This window comes from Arachis ipaensis, chromosome B3 (genome assembly GCF_059453495.1).
Source record: "Arachis ipaensis isolate K30076 ecotype BB chromosome B3, ASM5945349v1, whole genome shotgun sequence".
NCBI lineage: Eukaryota > Viridiplantae > Streptophyta > Magnoliopsida > Fabales > Fabaceae > Arachis > Arachis ipaensis.
In genome coordinates, this window is record NC_142438.1 from 102,118,078 (window position 1) to 102,140,433 (window position 22,356).

General features: G+C 37.7%; 1 non-coding gene across 1 annotated transcript; it reads left to right on the plus strand.

Annotated features, from left to right (window-relative positions):
• The first annotated feature begins 1,011 nt into the window (after positions 1-1,011).
• Positions 1,012-1,119, plus strand: LOC148571828 (small nucleolar RNA R71). Its single transcript, XR_015907955.1, has one exon. It is a non-coding gene; the product is annotated as a small nucleolar RNA R71 (small nucleolar RNA).
• Positions 1,120-22,356: the final 21,237 nt, after the last annotated feature.

Sequence of the window (22,356 nt, forward strand, 5' to 3'; positions counted from 1 at the left end):
CAGCTTCATGATTGCACCAAGGTACTTGGTAATTTGCTCCTTAGTAACATCCTCATTCTCTTCCGAAGAGGAATACTCATCAGAGCTCATGAATGGCATAAGGAGGTTCAATGGAATCTCTATGGTCTCTAGATGAGTCTCAGATTCCTTTGGTTCCTCAGAGGGAAACTCCTTATTGATCACTGGACGTCCCAGGAGGTCTTCCTCCTTGGGATTCACGTCCTCTCCTTCCCTTACAGGTTCGGCAATGGTGATCAATTCAATGGCCTTGAACTCTCCTTTTGGGTTTTCTTCTGTATTGCTTGGGAGAGTACTAGGAGGGATTTCAGTGATCCTTTTACTCAGCTGGCCCACTTGTGCTTCCAAATTTCTAATGGAGGACCTTGTTTCATTCATGAAACTCACAGTGGCCTTGGACAGATCAGAGACTAAGTTTGCTAAATTAGAGGTATTTTGTTCAGAATTCTCTGTCTGTTGCTAAGTGGATGATGGAAAAGGTTTACTATTGTTAAACCTATTTCTTCCACCATTATTAAAGCCTTGTTGAGGCCTTTGTTGATCCTTCCATGAGAGATTTGGGTGATTTCTCCATGAGGGATTATAGGTGTTTCCATATGGTTCACCCATGTGATTCACCTCTGCTATTGCAGGGTTCTCAGAATCATAAGCTTCTTCTTCAAAAGATGCCTCTTGAGTACTGTTGGATGTAGCTTGCATTCCATTCAGACTCTGAGAAATCATATTGACTTGCTGAGTCAATATTTTTTTCTGAGCCAATATAGCATTCAGAGTATCAATTTCAAGAACTCCCTTCTTCATAGGCGTCCCATTACTCACAGGATTCCTCTCAGAAGTGTACATGAACTGGTTATTAGCAACCATGTCAATGAGTTCTTGAGCTTCTACAGGCTTTTTCTTTAGGTGAATGGATCCACCTGTAGAAGTATCCAATGACATCTTAGCTAACTCAGACAGACCATCATAGAATATATCCAGGATGGTCCATTCTGAAAGCATGTCAGAAGGACACTTTTTGGTCAGTCTTTTGTATCTCTCCCAAGCTTCATAGAGGGATTCACCTTCTTTCTGTCTGAAGGTTTGAACATCCACTCTAAGCTTGCTAAGCTTTTGAGGAGGAAAGAACTTGGCTAAGAAAGCTGTGACCAGCTTATCCCAAGAGTTCAGGTTATCCTTGGGTTGAGAGTCCAACCATATTCTAGCTCTGTCTCTTACAGCAAAAGGGAAAAGCATAAGCCTATAGACTTCAGGATCTATTCCATTAGTCTTAACAGTATCACAGATCTGCAAGAATTCAGTTAAGAACTGAAAAGGATCTTCAGATGGAAGTCCATGAAACTTGCAGTTCTACTGCATCAGAGAAACTAGCTGAGGTTTCAGCTCAAAATTGTTTGCTCCAATGGTAGGGATGGAGATGCTTCTTCCATGTAAATTGGAATTTGGTGCAGTAAAGTCACCAAGCATCCTCCTTGTATTATTATTATTTTCGGCCGCCATCTCCTCTTCCTGTTCGAAAATTTCTGAAAGGTGCTTGCTGGATTGTTGTAATTTAGCTTCTCTTAGTTTCCTCTTCAGAGTCCTTTCAGGTTCTGGATCTGCTTCAACAAGAATATTCTTGTCCTTGCTCCTACTCATATGAAAAAGAGGGAACAGAAAAATAATAATAATAGGGATCCTTTTTGCCCAAGTATAGAGGTTCCTTTTGTGAGTAGAAGAAAAGAAGAAGAAAAGAATGTAATGTAAAGAAAGAAACACAAGGGTGAGGAGAGCAGGGATGTGAGATGAAGAGAAGTGTTAGTAGATGAATAAATAAATAGAAGGAGATGAGAGAGAAAGGGAATTTTCGAAAATTATTTTTGAAAAAGAGTTAGTGATTTTCGAAAATAGTTTTTGAAAAAAGGGTAGTAATTTTCAAAAATTAAAATCAAAAATTAAAATAATTAGTTAATTAAAAAGAAATTTTGAAAAAGAGGGAGATATTTTCAAAAATTAGAGAGAGAGAGAGAGTTAGTTAGGTGGTTTTGAAAAAGATAAGAAACAAACAAAAAGTTAGTTAGTTGAAACAAATTTGAAAATCAATTTTGAAAAGATAAGAAGATAAGAAGTTAGAAAAGATATTTTGAAATCAAATTTTGAAAAAGATAAGATAAAAAAGATATTTTTCAAAAGATATGATTGAAATTAGTTTTGAAAAATATTTTATTTTTAAAATCACAATTAATGACTTGATTCACAAGAAATCACAAGATATGATTCTAGAACTTAAAGTTTGAATCTTTATTAACAAGCAAGTACCAAACTTGAAATTTTTGAATCAAAACATTAATTGATGATGTTATTTTCGAAAATTATGTAGTAAAGATAAGAAAATGATTTTTGAAAAATATTTTTATAATTTTCGAAAATAAATAAGAAAAATGAAAAAGATTTGATTTTTGAAAAAGATTTTGAAAAAGATAAGATTTTTAGTTTGAAAATTTGATTTGACTCATAAAAACAACTAGATTTTAAAAATTTTTGAAAAAGTCAAATCTAATTTTTGAAATTTTAAGAGAGAAAAAAGGAAAGATATTTTTTTTTTGATTTTTGAATTTTTAAAGATGAGAGAGAAAAACACTAAAAATGCTCAATGCATGGAAATTTTAGATCAAAACAATGAATGCATGCAAGAATGCTATGAATGTCAAGATGAACACCAAGAACACTTTGAAGATCATGATGAACATCAAGAACTTATTTTTGAAAAATTTTTAATGCAAAGAAAACATGCAAGACACCAAACTTAGAAATCTTTAATGCTTAGACACTAAGATTTCAAGAATGCATATGAAAAACACCATACAACACAAAACACTAAAATATGAAGATCAATCAAGAAGGTTTATCAAGAACAACTTGAAGATCATGATGAATGCAATGCATGAATGCAATTTTCGAAAAATGCAAGATGAGTATGCAATTGATACCAAACTTAAAAATTGACTCAAGACTCAAACAAGAGACATGAAATATTTTTTTTTGATTTTCATCATTTTATGATTTTTTTTTTGATTTTTCGAAAACTATTTGAAAAAAAAAGAAAAATAAGGATTCCAAAATTTTTAATATGAATTCCAGGAATCTTGCAATCTTAGTCTAAAGCTCCAATCTGAGGGTCAGACATGGCTTAATATCTAGTCAAGCTTTAGAAGATAATTATACTTTTCATGTATAGAGCAACTAAGTGTGTGAGAATCAACAAGCTTTTGTGATGATAAGTTGAAACCCCAGTCCAAAAGATTTGGACATGGCTTTACAGCCAGCCAGGATTCAATCAAATCATCATGAAACACTAGAATTCATTCTTAAAAATTCTGAAGAAAAATATTTTTTTGAAAACATTTTTTTTAAAATATTTTTTTTTCGAAAACAAAGGAGAAAATTTTTGAAAGATTTTTGAAAATTTTTTTTCTTTTGAAAACTTTTTGAAAATAAGAAGAAAATTACCCAATCTAAGCAACAAGATGAACCGTCAGTTGTCCAAACTCGAACAATCCCCGGCAACGGCGCCAAAAACTTGGTGCACGAAATTGTGATCTCAGGCAACGGCGCTAAAAACTCTGTACGCACGTCTTAATAAATCGTTTGTCATTCACAACTTCGATACAACTAACCAGCATGTGCACTGGGTTGTCCAAGTAATAAACCTTACGTGAGTAAGGGTCGATCCCACGGAGATTGTTGGTTGATGCCAAGGCATCTTAGGCTAGTTTCACTAGCCTTTTTCTTTTATTTTTAGTTGTTTTATGCATTTTCTTGAGCCTTAAGTAATCATTTGGGCCAAATAGTCATGCTTGTCTTAAATCATTCAACATGAAGATTTTGATGCAAATTCCATGAGTTTTTAGTTATATTCCTTGAAAGCTATGAATGGAAGAATTCTCATGAATTTTTGCAAGACTTTGATGCAATTGTTTGGATGATTTCAGGGAAGAAGAGGCTAGGCAAGGAAGCAACAAAATCAATAAAGGAAGCTTGAATATCACATGTGGAGTTTAAGATCCAGTTTAAGCCTAAACTGGAGCTTAAACGCCAGAATCATGAAGGCTAAGAAATGCTGGAATTGAAGTTTAACCTCCAGTTTAACCTTAAACTGGAGGTTAAACGCCAGAAGTGAGAATCTCACCAGGGGAGCATTTCCACGTTTAACCTCCAGTTTAACCTTAAACTGGAGGTTAAACGCCAGAATTGAGAAATAAACCAGGATGGCTTTCCTCCATTTCCACGTTTAAGCTTCAGTTTAACCTTAAACTGAAGCTTAAACGTGTTCGACAATTCCACACTCCAGGGTTGCCTTCTTCCATTTCCACGTTTAAGCTTTAGTTTAACCTTAAACTGAAGCTTAAACGTGCTCGAGCTTGTGCCTCCAGGGAGTGCCAGCGTTTAAGCTCCAGTTTAAGCTTAAACTGGAGCTTAAACGTGTTATATGGAACAGCTTGACCATGCCTTCTTCAAACATAAATAACTTGAGCTACAAAACTCCAAATGAGGTGATTCAAAATGCATTGGAAAGAAGACATCTAGTGCTTTCCAAGCATATATGGCATGCATGGTGGATACTAAAAATTGAGGGAGAAAACAGCCCCGTAATGTACATAGAAGAGCATAGTACCAACATGCAATCAGGCCAGCTGACCTCTTCACCTTCCATGGAGTATAACTCGAGTTGTAGAAATCCAATTGAGGTGCTTCCAGTTGCGTTAGAAAGCTGACATCCATAGCTTTCCAACGAGGTATAATAGTCTATATTTGGCATCAAATTGGCAAGGTTGACAAGAGAACAAAGTGACGACTCAAGAAAGGGGGGTGCAACATTTGAGTGTAGTTTAATGGATCATTATCCTTTTTGGATCAATTATGTCACTCTACCCTTCAAGCAAGCAAGGCCCATCAACAACACCAAATCAAGGCCACAAGAATCATCTAGAATAGTTTATTTTCATTTGATTGTAATTTGCTTTGAATTTCATTTTCATTTTGTAATTTAGGGAGCCTATTTAAAGGCCTTAGTTTCTGCATTGGAGACACACTGGAGGAAAGGGGAATCCAGCCCCTGAGGGGGCATCGGGGAACTTTGGATCATTTTCTTGAGTTTTGTAATTGAATTCAGAGCTATGACTCACTAAACCCCTTTCATTGGGTTAGGGAGCTCTATTGTAATTCAATGAATCAATAATAGTTTATTCTTCTTCTTCAATCTTTTCTCTTGAATTTTGTTAGAAAGCTTCTCGATCTAATTCCATTGGTTAGTTGTCTTGGGAAAGAGACTATCCATAATTGGAATCCTTCGGAACCTTGGGAAAGGAATGGAGGATTCATGCTAGAGAAGCTTTCTCACAGTGAATTGGATTGGGATTTGGATGGATATTGTGACATGTAATCCTACCAAATTGTGGTTCATGAAACTGTGTGGTATAATCAGTGATCGAGCATCATCTCTTCTTACAAACATTTAAACCAAGGGATTGGGAATTTGTTTGTTTTTAGAGAGAATTGGTGAGCCAAGGGATTGGGATCCAATCATATAAGATTGCCAAGCAAAATTCAATGAACGCATTGGTTGAGGAAGAGATAAACATGTTTTGATTCGGAGATCTCAATATCTCCTAAAACCCAATGAATTCCCCATCTCCGATTTCCACTTTCTCTTTACATTCTGCAATTAAATTCATGCAACCACCCCCATCCCTTTAATTTCAGCAATTTAGCTTCTCGCTCTTTAATTCATGCAATTTTACATTCCGCAATTCTCATCTAAATCTTGATTCCGCTCAACTAGAACATACTTCTAATCCGAATTGCTCACTCAACCAATCCTTGTGGGATTCGACCTCACTCTATTGTGAGTTTTTACTTGACCGGTGCACTTGCCGGAAGGAATTTTGCCGATCGTGCAATTTCCTAAATCGTAGCATAACAAGTTTATGCGCATCAAGTTTATGGCGCCGTTGCCGGGGATTGGTTTTCGATTGACAATTCTCCAATTGGAAGTTAACTAGATTGAGCAATTTTTCTTTTCTTTTGTTAATAGTTTTTGTTTCAGTTTGTTACTGCTAATTTCTGCAAATTTTAATTTGTTTTCTTTGCTTATTCACTTGTTAGCATACTAACCACTAGCTGTTTGTGATATTGCCTCACTATGGAATTTCCACTATCTTTGGATGAGTATTGTTTGAGACTGAGCACATTGAAAAAAAGAAAGGAGTATCCATCATCTTTTGGTCAATCAAAATTCATGAGAAACTCTCCACCACCACAGAATGATTCATGTTATTATGCTCATGGTGGGTGGGAGTATCAGGAACAGGAAACCAGGTACTTCCCAGAGCCACAAAATGGTCCATGTTTTGGTGAATTTGATCACTACTCAAGTTGTGGCTGGGAAGATCAAAACCAAAGAGATTTCACTTATTCACACCCCATTCATCAAGAGCCATCACCTCTGAATTATCCAACCTCACCTCCTAGTTTTACAGATCCAAATTCTTCATCACTTGAGCATTTCTCAGCACAAAATTCCTTCTCAGATTCATACAATTCATTTCACTATCCACAAGACTCATTCCACTACGCACAAGAGTCATACCACTACCAACACTCCAACCAAAGACTCTATCAGCCCACACAAAACACATACTCCCAGCCACCATATCACAGCCAAGATAATCAACCTCATCAACCCAATCCAAACCAACAATTTCAAGATCAATTAAACAGGATAGAAGGAATGATTGCAACTATGGGCAGAGATGTGGCCGATTTGAAAAGCTTTAAGGAAGAAGTGATATCCAACTTACAAAATCATGGTGCTGCCATTCAAAAGCTAGAAGCACAAATTGGATATCTATCAAAGCAAATCCCTACCCACAATTCTTCTAGTGATACCATGGCAAACCCAAGGGAGGAATCAGAAGAACAAGAAAGGGAGAAAGTCAATCAAGGGAGATCACACTCCAATGACACAGAGAGTTGCAAAGAGGAAGGGTTCATTGAACCACAAATTCAGGAAGCTTTTGATGAACAGGATACTCCAACTGTCCAACAACAACCAAGTTCTGAGATCAAGGATGTGAAGGCAGTAGAAACAAGCACCAAAATGAGGATTGTGACCGAGAAACAAAGGATCATATCCATGAAGAAGAGAAGGTCGAAGAACAATCCAACTCCTGAGCCAACAAGCAAGTTCACTCAAGCCAATCACAAGGGAAAGCTTGCTGGAAAGAAGCATTCACAACAAGGGGCACTAACTAGCTCCTTTATCCACTTGAAGTCATTCCTCTTAACAAACTGGAAGAAGAGGAAGAAAGTCAGGAACAGCATGTCAAGCTAATGACGTTAAAGAAGCGCTTGTTGGGAGGCAACCCAACCAAAGGTAGTTTTTCTTTTCTAGTTATTTCAATAAAAGAGTTAAGTAGATTTATCTGTATTGCAAGGAGCTAAGTTTGGTGTTGCACACCAAAACAATTCAAGGGTGAATGTGAGATTCTAAGTTTGGTGTTCCACCAAAAACTTCATTAAAAACACAATTCTACCTCAGCATGACTAGTCACTAGCTCCAACCAATCAGGGAAACTACTTAAACAATAGTTTAATTTCTAGTTCATAGTTTCTTTTTCTAGTTCATAGTTATTTTCTTAATAAAAGCACATGAGGTTTTCTGCATATGATCCCAATTGCTGCACATGGCAAGGAACTAAGTTTCGTGTTCACACACCAATCTAAGTTCAGAGGCCTACAAACATCCATGCATGCTAACCAATTCTCAAAGTGCTTGGGGAACAAGCAACTTCTAATAGCTTTACAGGAAGACAATCAATCTCATGGAAGGAATATACATCATCATCAAAGAGAACACCAAGGCTAGGAAGGATGATGAACAACAAAGAAGATGCTAAAAGGTTGTATTGTCACTTAATTACTTGTACTTTGAATTGCTGATATTTGAAGTTTGCATGCACCCCTGCTTTAAGTTTGAGTCATTGCAGTTTTTGTTTGTCTGTTTGTTTAATTTTCAAATAAGTGATAGTCTAAGTGTCTGGATAACTTCATCTTCTTAAACAAATGCTTGCCATGCTTGTTCTGTTTCCATAAAATAAAAGAAATGTTTGAACAAAAGTAACTCAATTCCATTTGGTAAGAAATCAAATAAGATTAAGTGTTGGTATGCATGTTTGATTGAATAGTCAGCTCACTAAGAAATAAAGTTAGAATTGTCACTTTTAGTGGAAATTAGGATGCTGTCTATGGATCTTGATGAATAAATGTCTTTGGCCATGAAAAAGAAAGAAAAAGAAGAAGAAAAAAACCACTGAAAAAGGGCAACCAAAAAGCAAAAAAAAAATTGAGAAAATAAGCTAGGCACCAATGGTTTGAACTTCTGAGACAAATGCCTGTGGTGTTTATGTATTAAGGATATGCTTGGATGAATAGGTTCTGAGGAGTGTTTCAACACTTGGTAACTTTGGTTAACTAACCCGGGATTATCAACCAAAAGTCCATTATCAAGAGCAACCTAAATACAAAACATTTAGTCACACAAAGAGGTGCTGGGCACCAATGTCTCAAGAAGAAATGTGAACTAAAATGCCTGTAGTGGATATGTGTAGTGCACTAATAAGAAAAAGAAAATGCCAAAGGCTTGAGCAACACATGACACTGAGCAACAAGGAGCAAATAAGCTCAAAGAAAAAGAAAAACAAAGAAAAGAAACTTGCCAAGGATATGTGAATAACAAGAGGCCATAAGCAGTGTTTTAGTGGAAACATAAAAAGTGACATTCTTACCTAAGAAACAATAAAGTGATGCTGCAACAACTTTCTGCATGAACACCCCATTAATCAATGTCAATTACTTACTGATATGGCTAATGAATTTACTTTCTGTTTCATTCTTTCTTCTCAATAATTCAGAACTTGCTTGGGGACAAGCAAGGATTAAGTTTGGTGTTGTGATGCCAAGGCATCTTAGGCTAGTTTCACTAGCCTTTTTCTTTTATTTTTAGTTGTTTTATGCATTTTCTTGAGCCTTAAGTAATCATTTGGGCCAAATAGTCATGCTTGTCTTAACTCATTCAACATGAAGATTTTGATGCAAATTCCATGAGTTTTTAGTTATATTCCTTGAAAGCTATGAATGGAAGAATTCTCATGAATTTTTGCAAGACTTTGATGCAATTGTTTGGATGATTTCAGGGAAGAAGAGGCTAGGCAAGGAAGCAACAAAATCAATAAAGGAAGCTTGAATATCACATGTGGAGTTTAAGATCCAGTTTAAGCCTAAACTGGAGCTTAAACGCCAGAATCATGAAGGCTAAGAAATGCTGGAATTGAAGTTTAACCTCCAGTTTAACCTTAAACTGGAGGTTAAACGCCAGAAGTGAGAATCTCACCAGGGGAGCATTTCCACGTTTAACCTCCAGTTTAACCTTAAACTGGAGGTTAAACGCCAGAATTGAGAAATGAACCAGGATGGCTTTCCTCCATTTCCACGTTTAAGCTTCAGTTTAACCTTAAACTGAAGCTTAAACGTGTTCGACAATTCCACACTCCAGGGTTGCCTTCTTCCATTTCCACGTTTAAGCTTCAGTTTAACCTTAAACTGAAGCTTAAACGTGCTCGAGCTTGTGCCTCCAGGGAGTGCCAGCGTTTAAGCTCCAGTTTAAGCTTAAACTGGAGCTTAAACGTGTTATATGGAACAGCTTGACCATGCCTTCTTCAAACATAAATAACTTGAGCTACAAAACTCCAAATGAGGTGATTCAAAATGCATTGGAAAGAAGACATCTAGAGCTTTCCAAGCATATATGGCATGCATGGTGGATACTAAAAATTGAGGGAGAAAACAGCCCCGTAATGTACATAGAAGAGCATAGTACCAACATGCAATCAGGCCAGCTGACCTCTTCACCTTCCATGGAGTATAACTCGAGTTGTAGAAATCCGATTGAGGTGCTTCTAGTTGCGTTAGAAAGCTGACATCCATAGCTTTCCAACGAGGTATAATAGTCTATATTTGGCATCAAATTGGCAAGGTTGACAAGAGAACAAAGTGACGACTCAACAAAGGGGGGTGCAACGTTTGAGTGTAGTTTAATGGATCATTATCCTTTTTGGATCAATTATGTCACTCTACCCTTCAAGCAAGCAAGGCCCATCAACAACACCAAATCAAGGCCACAAGAATCATCTAGAATAGTTTATTTTCATTTGATTGTAATTTGCTTTGAATTTCATTTTCATTTTGTAATTTAGGGAGCCTATTTAAAGGCCTTAGTTTCTGCATTGGAGACACACTGGAGGAAAGGGGAATCCAGCCCCTGAGGGGGCATCGGGGAACTTTGGATCATTTTCTTGAGTTTTGTAATTGAATTCAGAGCTATGACTCACTAAACCCCTTTCATTGGGTTAGGGAGCTCTATTGTAATTCAATGAATCAATAATAGTTTATTCTTCTTCTTCAATCTTTTCTCTTGAATTTTGTTAGAAAGCTTCTCGATCTAATTCCATTGGTTAGTTGTCTTGGGAAAGAGACTATCCATAATTGGAATCCTTCGGAACCTTGGGAAAGGAATGGAGGATTCATGCTAGAGAAGCTTTCTCACAGTGAATTGGATTGGGATTTGGATGGATATTGTGACATGTAATCCTACCAAATTGTGGTTCATGAAACTGTGTGGTATAATCAGTGATCGAGCATCATCTCTTCTTACAAACATTTAAACCAAGGGATTGGGAATTTGTTTGTTTTTAGAGAGAATTGGTGAGCCAAGGGATTGGGATCCAATCATATAAGATTGCCAAGCAAAATTCAATGAACGCATTGGTTGAGGAAGAGATAAACATGTTTTGATTCGGAGATCTCAATATCTCCTAAAACCCAATGAATTCCCCATCTCCGATTTCCACTTTCTCTTTACATTCTGCAATTAAATTCATGCAACCACCCCCATCCCTTTAATTTCAGCAATTTAGCTTCTCGCTCTTTAATTCATGCAATTTTACATTCCGCAATTCTCATCTAAATCTTGATTCCGCTCAACTAGAACATACTTCTAATCCGAATTGCTCACTCAACCAATCCTTGTGGGATTCGACCTCACTCTATTGTGAGTTTTTACTTGACCGGTGCACTTGCCGGAAGGAATTTTGCCGATCGTGCAATTTCCTAAATCGTAGCATAACAAGTTTATGCGCATCATTGGTATGAAGCAAGCTATGGTCACCTTGTAAATCTCAGTCAGGCGGATATAAAATATTTATGGAGTTTTCGAATTTTAATAAATAAATAGACAGAAAATAAAGATAGAAATACTTATGTGTATCGTTGGTGAGAATTTCAGATAAAGGTATAGAGATGCTTTCGTCCCTCTGAACTTCTGCTTTCCTGCTGTCTTCATTTAATCAATCCTACTCCTTTCCATGGCTGGCTTTATGTAAGGACATCACCATTATCAATGGCTACTTTTGATCCTCTCTGGAAAATGGTCCGATACGCTGTCACTGCATGGCTAATCGTCTGGAGGCATCACCGTTGTTAATGGCTACGTCCCATCCTCTTGTGAAAATGGTCCAAATGCTCTGTCATAGCCCGGCTAATCATCTTGAGGTTCTCGATCATACTGGAATAGGATTCACCCTCCTTTTGCGTCTGTCACTACGCCCAGCACTCGCGAGTTTGAAGTTCGTCATAGTCATTCAATCCCAGAGTTCTACTCAGAATACCACAGACAAGGTTTAGACTTTCCGGACTCTCATGAATGCCGCCATCAATCTAGCTTGTACCACGAAGATTCTGATTAAGAGATCCAAGAGATAATCATTCAATCGAAGGTAGAATGGAAGTGGTTGTCAGGCATGCGTTCATAGGGAATGATGATATGTCTGACATGTGTCTGACAACCACCTCCGTTCTACATTAGAATGAATGATTATCTCTTAGATTTCTTAATCAGAATCTTCGTAGTATAAGCTAGATCGATGGCGGTATTCATGAGAATCCAAAAAGTTTAAACCTTGTCTGTGGTATTCCGAGTAGGATTCTGGGATTGGATGACTGTGACGGGCTTCAAACTCGCGAGTGCTGGGCGTAGTGACAGACACAAAAGGATAGTCAATCTTATTCCAACATGATCGAGAACTTCCAGATGATTAGCCGTGCTGTGACAGAGCATTTGGACCATTTTCACTGAGAAGATGGAAAGTAGCCATTGACAACGGTGACACCTTACATAGAGCTTGCCATGGAAGGAACTTTGCACTTTTTCATGCATGAGGGAAGAGGAATACAAGAGAAAAGCTGAAATTCAGAAGACAAAGCATCTCCAAAACTCCAACATATTCTCCATTACTGCATAATAAGTATTTATTTCATGCTCTTTTATTCCTTGCAAGCAAATTTGATAAGTGAATTGTTTTATTGTTTTCCTGACTAAGAGTTACAAGGTAACCATAGATTGCTTCAAGCCAACAATCTCCGTGGGATCGACCCTTACTCACGTAAGGTATTACTTGGACGACCCAATGCACTTGCTGGTTAGTTGTGCAAATTTGTGAAGAATTGTGATTTCCAATTTCGTGCACCAAGTTTTTGGCGCCGTTGCCGGGGATTGTTTGAGTTTGAACAACTGACGGTGAATCTTGTTGCTTAGATTAGGAAATTTTTGTCTTTTGGGTCAGAGTCTTTTATTTTCTTTTCAAAATCTTCTTTTTTAAAAATAATTTTTCTATTAAATCTTGTGCCAAACTTTAAGTTTGGTGTTTTCTTGTTGATTTTCCTTTGTTTTTCGAAAATTTTAGTTTGGTTTTTTAAAAATTTTAAGTTTGGTGTTCCTTCTTCATGTTCTTATTGTTCTTATGAGTCTTCAAGGTGTTCTTGAGTTTTCCTTGTGTCTTGATCTTAAAATTTTTAAGTTTGGTTTTCGTTGGTGTTTTTCCTCCAAAATTTTCGAAAACAAGGAGCATTAAATCTAAAAATTTTAGATCTTGTGTTATTTTATTGTTTTTCTCTTTCCTCATTAAATTCAAAAAAATATCTTTTCCCTCTATTTTAAAGCAATTTTTCGAAAATCAATTTTAAAATTCATATTTATTTATTTATTTTTATTTATTTATTTCAAAATTTAAAATTTAAAAAAAAAATCATATCTTTTTCAAAACTTCCTAACCACTTTCTCTCTCCTCATTTTTTTTGAAAATCTTCACCCATTTTTATTTATTTTATTTTAATTTATTTTATTTTCGAAATAAATAAATAATTAAATAAATAAAAATATTTCTTCTCTATTTTACATCATCTCCCTTTCTCCATCATGGATCTAAGTGGAAATGAACTGTTCAGAAGGACTCTGGGGTCATATGCTAACCCCTTTACTGCTTCATATGGGAGTAGTATCTGCATACCCTCCATTGGAGTCAGTAGCTTTGAGTTGAATCCTCAGCTCATTATCATGGTGCAGCAAAGCTGTCAGTATTCCGGTCTTCCACAGGAAGAACCTATAGAGTTTCTGGCACAGTTTTTACAAGTTGCTGACACAATACATGATAAGGAAGTAGATCAGGATGTCTACAGATTATTACTATTTCCATTTGCTGTAAAAGACCAAGCCAAGAGGTGGTTAAATAACCAACCTAAGGCTAGCATAAAGACATGGAAACAGCTGACAGAGAAATTCCTGAATCAATACTTTCCTCCAAAACGGATGACACAGCTAAGGCTGGACATCCAAGGCTTTAAACAAGGAGATAATGAATCTCTTTATGATGCCTGGGAGAGATACAGAGAGATGCTAAGAAAATGCCCCTCTGAAATGTTTTCAGAGTGGGTTCAGTTAGACATCTTCTATTATGGGCTTGCAGAAAGAGCTCAGATGTCTCTAGATTACTCAGCTGGTGGATCTATCCACATGAGAAAGACAATTGAAGAAGCTCAAGAGCTCATTGATACAGTTACCAGAAATCAGCATCTGTACCTAAGCAGCGAATCTTCCATGAAAGAAGAGGCTAAAACAGTGACTACTGAACCCAGTCCTGCTGAACAAGCTACTGAATTCAATCAGCAATTGGACTTTCTAACACAGCAGTTAGCCAAATTCAAAGATAGACTACAAGAGACAAGGATGGCTAATATAAATATGGAAGAACAATTGAAGCAAACAAAGCAGCAGCTGTCAAAACAAATAACAGAAGAATGCCAAGCAGTTCAATTAAGAAGTGGGAAAACATTAAATACCCCACCTCAAGGTAGCAGGAAGCCAAGAAATGAGCAAACTACCCAAAATCCATCTGAGGACAGTAAGAGCCCAGGGAAAGATAATTCTGGCGTTAAAACGCCAGAAATTGGGTGGAAGGCTGGCGCTGAACGCCCAGATTATGCTCAGGACTGGCATTCAACGCTAGAAACAAGCAAGGAACTGGCGTTGAACGCCCAAAAGAAGCACAGTTTTGGCGTTCAGACGCAGGGAACAGATGAGGAGTTGGCGTCTAACGTCACTACAGCTTCTAACTCTGGTACTCAAATGCCAGTGAGGGATCAGACACACACAAGTGCTGATGACAACCTCTCTAAAAAGGCTTCTTTAACCATTTCTGTAGGAAATAAACCTGCAGCAACCAAGGTTGAGGAATATAAAACCAAGATACCTTATCCTCAAAAACTCCGCCAAGAGGAGCAGGATAAGCAATTTGCTCGCTTTGCAGATTATCTCAGGACTCTTGAAATTAAGATTCCGTTTGCAGAGGCACTTGAGCAAATACCTTCTTATGCCAAGTTCATGAAAGAGATCTTAAGTCATAAGAAGGATTGGAGAGAAACTGAAAGAGTTCTCCTCACTGAAGAATGCAGTGCAGTCATTCTGAAAAGCTTTCCAAAAAAGATTAAAGATCCCGGAAGCTTTCTGATACCATGCATATTAGAAGGTAATTGCACCAAGACAGCCCTATGTGATCTTGGGGCAAGCATCAACCTAATACCTGCATCCACCATCAGAAAGCTTGGCTTAACTGAAGAAGTTAAACCAACCCGAATATGTCTCCAACTTGCTGATGGCTCCATTATATACCCATCAGGCGTGATTGAGGACATGATTGTCAGGGTTGGGCCATTCGCCTTTCCCACTGACTTTGTTGTGCTGGAAATGGAGGAGCACAAGAGTGCTACTCTTATTCTAGGAAGACCTTTCCTAGCAACTGGACGAACTCTCATTGACGTCCAACAGGGGGAAATAACACTGAGAGTCAATGAGGATGAGTTTAAGTTGAATGCTGTCAATGCCATGCAGCATCCAGACACACCAAAAGACTGCATGAAAGTTGATCTCATTGACTCTCTGGTGGAGGAGATCAACATGGCTGAGAGTCTCGAATCAGAGCTGGAAAACATTTTTAAAGATGTTCCGCCTGACCTAAAGGATTCAGAGGAATTGAAAGAGCCTTTGAAATTTCCTCAGGGAGAGGAAAAACCTCTTAAACCCGAGCTCAAACCATTACCATCATCCCTGAAATATGCATTTCTGGGAGAAGGTGATACTTTTCCAGTGATCATAAGCTCTGCTTTAAATCCACAGGAAGAGGAAGCACTAATTCAAGTGCTAAGGACACACAAGACAGCTCTTGGGTGGTCCATAAGTGACCTTAAGGGCATAAGCCCAGCGAGATGCATGCACAAAATCCTATTGGAGGATGATGCTAAGCCAGTGGTTCAACCACAGAGGCGGCTAAATCCAGCCATGAAGGAAGTGGTGCAGAAAGAGGTCACTAAATTACTGAAGGCTGGGATTATTTATTCTATTTCTGATAGCCCCTGGGTGAGTCCTGTTCAAGTTGTCCCTAAAAAGGGAGGCATGACAGTGGTTCATAATGAAAAAAATGAACTGGTTCCTACAAGAACAGTTACAGGGTGGCGCATGTGTTTTGATTACAGAAGGCTCAATACAGCCACCAGAAAGGATCATTTCCTTTACCATTCATAGACCAGATGCTAGAAAGACTAGCAGGTCATAATTATTACTGCTTTTTGGATGGCTATTCAGGCTACAACCAAATTGCAGTAGATCCCCAGGATCAAGAAAAAACAGCATTCACATGTCCATCTGGAGTATTTGCTTACAGAAGGATGCCTTTTGGGTTGTGTAATGCGCCTGCAACCTTTCAGAGATGCATGCTCTCTATTTTCTCTGATATGGTGGAAAAATTTCTGGAAGTCTTCATGGATGACTTCTCAGTATATGGAGACTCATTCAGCTCCTGTCTTGATCACCTGACACTGGTTTTGAAAAGATGCCAAGAGACCAACCTGGTTTTAAACTGGGAAAAATGTCACTTTATGGTGACTGAAGGGATTGTCCTTGGGCATAAAATTTCAAACAAGGGAATAGAGGTGGATCAAGCTAAAATAGAGGTAATTGAAAAGTTACCACCACCTGCCAATGTTAAGGCAATCAGAAGCTTTCTGGGGCATGCAGGATTCTATAGGAGGTTTATAAAGGATTTTTCAAAAATTGCAAAACCTCGAAGCAACCTGCTAGCTGCTGACACGCCATTTGTGTTTAACACAGAGTGCCTGCAAGCGTTTGAAACTCTGAAAGCTAAACTGGTCACAGCACCAGTTATCTCTGCACCAGACTGGACATTACCATTGGAATTAATGTGTGATGCCAGTGATCACACCATTGGTGCAGTACTGGGGCAGAGGCATGACAAGCTTCTGCATGTCATTTATTATGCTAGCCGTGTTTTGAATGATGCCCAGAAAAATTACACAACTACAGAAAAAGAATTGCTTGTAGTGGTTTATGCCATTGATAAGTTTAGATCATACTTAGTAGGATCAAAAGTGATTGTGTACACAGATCATGCTGCTCTTAAATATCTACTCACAAAGCAGGATTCAAAACCCAGACTCATAAGATGAGTGTTGCTTCTGCAAGAGTTTGATATAGAAATAAGATACAGAAAAGGGACAGAGAACCAAGTGGCTGACCATCTGTCCTGGATAGAACCAGTGGAAGGGGCGTCCTCCCCCTCTATTGAGATCTCTGAAACCTTTCCGGATGAGCATTTGTTCGCCATTCAGGAATTACCATGGTTTGCAGACATTACAAACTACAAAGCTGCAAGGTTCATTCCCAAAGAGTACAGCAGGCAACAAAAGAAAAAATTAATTACTGATGCAAAGTACTACTTGTGGGATGAACTCTATCTCTTTAAGAGATGTGCAGATGGAATAATACATACGTGTGTGCCTAGAGAAGAAGCACAGAGGATCCTATGGCATTGTCATTGATCACAATATGGAGGCCATTTCGGAGGAGAGCGAACAGCCACCAAGGTCCTCCAATGTGGTTTTTACTGGCCTACACTCTACAGAGATTCCCAAGAGTTTATGCGTAACTGTGACAGTTGCCAGAAAGCTGGTAATTTACCTCATAGTTACGCCATGCCTCAACAAGGAATCTTGGAGATTGAGTTGTTTGACGCATGGGGAATTGATTTCATGGGGCCTTTCCCACCATCATACTCAAACACTTATATTCTGGTGGCAGTTGACTATGTATCAAAATGGGTAGAGGCCATTGCCACACCCACCAATGATACTAAAACAATACTGAAATTCCTCCAGAAACATATATTCAGCAGATTTGGTGTCCCTAGGGTACTAATCAGTGATGGGGGCACTCACTTCTGTAACAAACAGCTTTACTCCGCCATGGTCCGGTATGGGATTCGCCATAAGGTGGCAACTCCATATCATCCACAGACAAATGGGCAAGCTAAAGTTTCTAACAGAGAACTGAAAAGAATTCTGGAATGGACTGTAAGTGATGACAAGTCATCTTAGCCTAGTTTCACTAGCCTTTTTCTTTTGTTTTCAATTGATTTTATGTACTTTCTTAAGCCATAAGCAAGCCAATTGGGTAGATTTCCATGTTTCCTTTGATTCAATCAACCATGTATGAATTCATGCACTTTCATGAGATTTTATGCTATAATTGTCATATATTATGAAAGAAACACAATCTCATGATTTGGGGCATAGCTTTGATTGTTTTGATTGATTGGTGATAGGTGAAAAGAGTTTTGAAGAAGGTTGAAGGAAGAAGGAAGGGCTAGGAGCAAGAGAGAACAAAAAGTTTGAGCCAAAGTTTGCCTCAAACTTTAACTCAAACTTTTAAAAGAGTTGAAAACATACCAGAGAAAAAAAAGCTTGAGCTAAAGTTTGCCTCAAACTTTAGCTCAAACTTTTGGAAGAATTGAAAACACTCCAGAGAAAAAAGCTTGAGCAAAAGTTTGCCTCAAAATTTAGCTCAAACTTTTTGGCAAACGTTGGCATCACAAAACCAACACCCTGGAGGAGAAAAGCTTGCGCCAACGTTTGCCTCAAACTTTTTGGCAAACGTTGGCGCCACACACATTTACAAGGGAGCCAACGTTTGAGCAAAAGTTTGACCTCAAACTTTGGCTGAAACGTTGGTAGCAGCAAGCTTAAGCAATCTGGTATAAAAAGTTTGAGTAAAAGTTTGCCTCAAACTTTTACTCAAACTTTTATGATTTCAACCTGGTTCACAATGGATCTTTCTCCAACTCCAAGAGCAATCAACCAAGGCCTTTATCAACCCAATTCCATCAAGAGCAAAGGCCCAATTCAAGGCTTGAAGACCATTTGAAGAAGGTGTATAAATAGCTTAGGATTTAAGTTTTCGGGGAGCTTTTCCTTTGGCATTCTTAGAACACTTACAGAGAGCTCACCTTTACATTGTTGCTTTAGAATTCTAGAGAATTGGGAAGGAGAATTGATCTCTCTTCTTCCTTGTTCTTGCTCAGCACTCTTTACTTTTCTTGTTTTGGATCTTGGGTGGAGAATTGAAGAAATTCTATTTCAATCTCACCTTGGGATCTTGTTTAATTTTCAGCATTGAGTTTCCATCTCGGTTAATTGCTTCTTCTTCTATTCTTCTGCAATTTACATTTCTTTATTTCCTTTGCAATTATTCTTGCTGGATCTAGGAAGGCAGTGAGATCTAGACTTGGCTATCTAGTCTCTTGAGTCCTGAGATCTATAACTTTCAATTTCAATTTCCTTATTTCGTTGTCACACCAAGCTTATTCTCATTTTCATTTAAGATCCGGTTTAATTGAATCCATCTTTTACATTCCTGTCTGTTGAATTTTTCTTTTCTTTGTTTAAATTCTGCAAATCCACTTCCCAATTCCCTTTACAATTCAAGCCATTTACATTTCTTGCACTTTAAGATTCTGCAATTTACATTTCTTGCGTTCTAAGTTTCTGCCATTTAATTTCTTGTTATTTAAGATTCAGTACTTTATTTTTTGTTCACTTTAATTTCATGCAATTTACCCATTCCCTTTACTTTCCATGAAATTTAAATTCTGTTAATCACAAATCACTCAACCAAATCTTGATTCGCTTGACTAAATCAACCACTAAACTAAAATTGCTCAATCCTTCAATCCCTGTGGGATCGACCTCACTCCCGTGAGTTTTTATTACTTGATGCGATCCGGTGCACTTGCCGGTTAGTTTTGTGTGTTTGGAATTCGTTTTTCGTTTTCCGAAAAAATACACATCAAGTTTTTGAGGCAAACGTTGGCGCAAGCTTTTCTCCTCCAGGGTGTTGGTTTTGTGATTCCAACGTTTGCCAAAAAGTTTGAGGCAAACGTTGGCTCAAGCTTTTCTCCCAAAAGTTTGAGCTAAAGTTTGAGGCAAACTTTTGCTCAAGCTTTTTTCTCTGGAGTGTTTTCAATTCTTCCAAAAGTTTGAGCTAAAGTTTGAGGCAAACTTTAGCTCAAGCTTTTTTTTCTCTGGTATGTTTTCAACTCTTTTAAAAGTTTGAGTTAAAGTTTAAGGCAAACTTTGGCTCAAACTTTTTGTTCTCTCTTGCTCCTAGCCCTTCCTTCTTCCTTCAACCTTCTTCAAAGCTCTTTTCACCTATCACCAATCAATCAAAACAATCAAAGCTATGCTCCAAATCATGAGATTGTGTTTCTTTCATAATATATGACAATTATAGCATAAAATCTCATGAAAGTGCAAGAATTCATACATGGTTGATTGAATCAAAGGAAACATGGAAATCTACCCAATTGGCTTGCTTATGGCTTAAGAAAGTGCATAAAATCAATTGAAAACAAAAGAAAAAGGCTAGTGAAACTAGGCTAAGATGACTTGTCATCACAACACCAAACTTAAAGCTTGCTTGTCCCCAAGCAAGAAAGGAATTATGCTCAAAGGTTCTTTCAATCAGAATGGATTTGAAAAATTACATGTACTATCCTGTGAGTGAAGTGATCAAGTGACAGTGGAGTGAACTTTAAATCATATGCTCATGCAAGGGCCTCAGTGCTTACTAGTCCTTACATATTGGAAGTCTTAGGTCTTAGGACTTTCATCCAAATGATATCATGGAGATCTCTCTATAGGTAATCACCTTGAAGCAGCTTAATAGTTTCTGTGCTTTGGCCTTCACTCTAAGTGTCATGTCTCAAAGCGGCTCTTTAGATAAACTTTCAATCAATACTCCTAAACCAGTTGGTTTTAAGGTATTAGGTGTTAAAGCACCCTTAAGGATTTACTTGCTCAAGCCTCTTTCTTTGACACAATTCAACCACAAGCATTTACTAGGATAACAACTCTTTGAGTTTTTGTTTCTCTTTTCTTTTCTGCCTAGTAATTGATGCTCAGAGCCTTGGGCCATCTTCTTTTTGTTTTTGTATTTTCTTTATTTCCTTTTGTTTTGTTTGCTGCTTCTTGGATCAATAAATGTTTGAGAATCTCCACAACACTTCTTTGAACTCTATGTCCCGCCTATGAGCTCCCATGCAAGTTTTCATAAGCATGCAACCTCAATACATAATTATACAACTAGAACCACCACTTCTCCTAATCTTTTGCTTGCCTCAAAATTGTTTAATTCCTCAATCCTTCTTTTCAAAGAACTTTCATGTGATGCATTTTTTTGAAAAATTGAGTGCAAACAAGTTTTGGAGAGTATGATGTTGTAAATGATCAAGCATCTTGCTTATTGAATTTCAGAAAAAAACTATACTAAACAAACAAATAATCAGGGAAACAAAACCACTCTCAATCATAGCAGTGTTTGATGTAAGATAATCACTTAACAATACAATCTTTTGGAGTTCGCTTGCTTTACTCCTCATCATCATCATCACTGATCCACACATTCCTCTTTCATCTCTTTGGTTGATGATGCTTAATCCTTCCAAAAGCTTGTATGATGCTCTACAATGATATTGAAAGTTGCTTGTTCCCCAAGCACTTAAAAAATGGTTAGCATGCATGATTTATTTGTGGGCCTTTTGAACTTACTTTAGTGTGGGAACACCAAACTTAGTACCTTGCCAATAGTTCTCATGCATCAGATTAACCATGTGTGAACTTTTTTTCTTTTTCAAAAGTAATAAATTGAAAACTAGGAAACAGCAGAATAGTTAACTAGTTTATCTAAATGCTTGAAGCTAGCATTATGCAGAAAGTGAGAATGCGTTTTATGATGAAATTTTGGTGGAACACCAAACTTAGAATCCTTCATTCTCCCTTAGATTGTTTTGGTGTGCAACACCAAACTTAGCTTCTTGCAATATAGATGAAGTTAATTAACCTTTTTATTAAAATAACTATGGAAAGAAAACTACCTCAGGTTGGGTTGCCTCCTAACAAGCACTCTTTTATTGTCATTAGCTTGACATCCTTCATTTTCTGATCATGGAAGTTGAGGCTTCTGTTGCCTTTGGTTTCCCCCTCTCACCGTGGGCTTTTCCTTGAGGATTGTTTCTTTTCCCGTAGCCTTCTCACTTTTTTCTATAACTGCTTTCCCTTTCAACCCAGCAGCTTTTTCACTGTTCTTTGGGTCATTTTCAGTGGCCCTTAGGGATATATTTGCCTCTCTCTCACCCAATTCAGCAAGGTTTTGAACCAGTTGTTCCATTTGCTTTTCAACTCTTCTGAGTGAGGCCTCTTGGTTCCTGCTTATCATCTCTTGATTTTTTCTTATTTCTTCCTGCTCTACTGTCATCATTTCTTGAACCTTCATGTATCTTTCTATCATCATTTCTAGGACATAGAGTCTTTGAGAGTTTGGAATTGGTTGTGGTTGTGTCAACTGTGATGGTTGATGAGAGTCATTTTAGGCGAGTTGTGAGGTAGGATGGGGTTGGAAGTGTGTACATTGGGGTGGTGTGTGATGGTTGTTGTTGTGGGGGTGGTTTTTATGCTGGTTTTTGAAATTGGGGTTGTTACAGTTGAAGTCCCTTGGTCTTTGATTTTGGT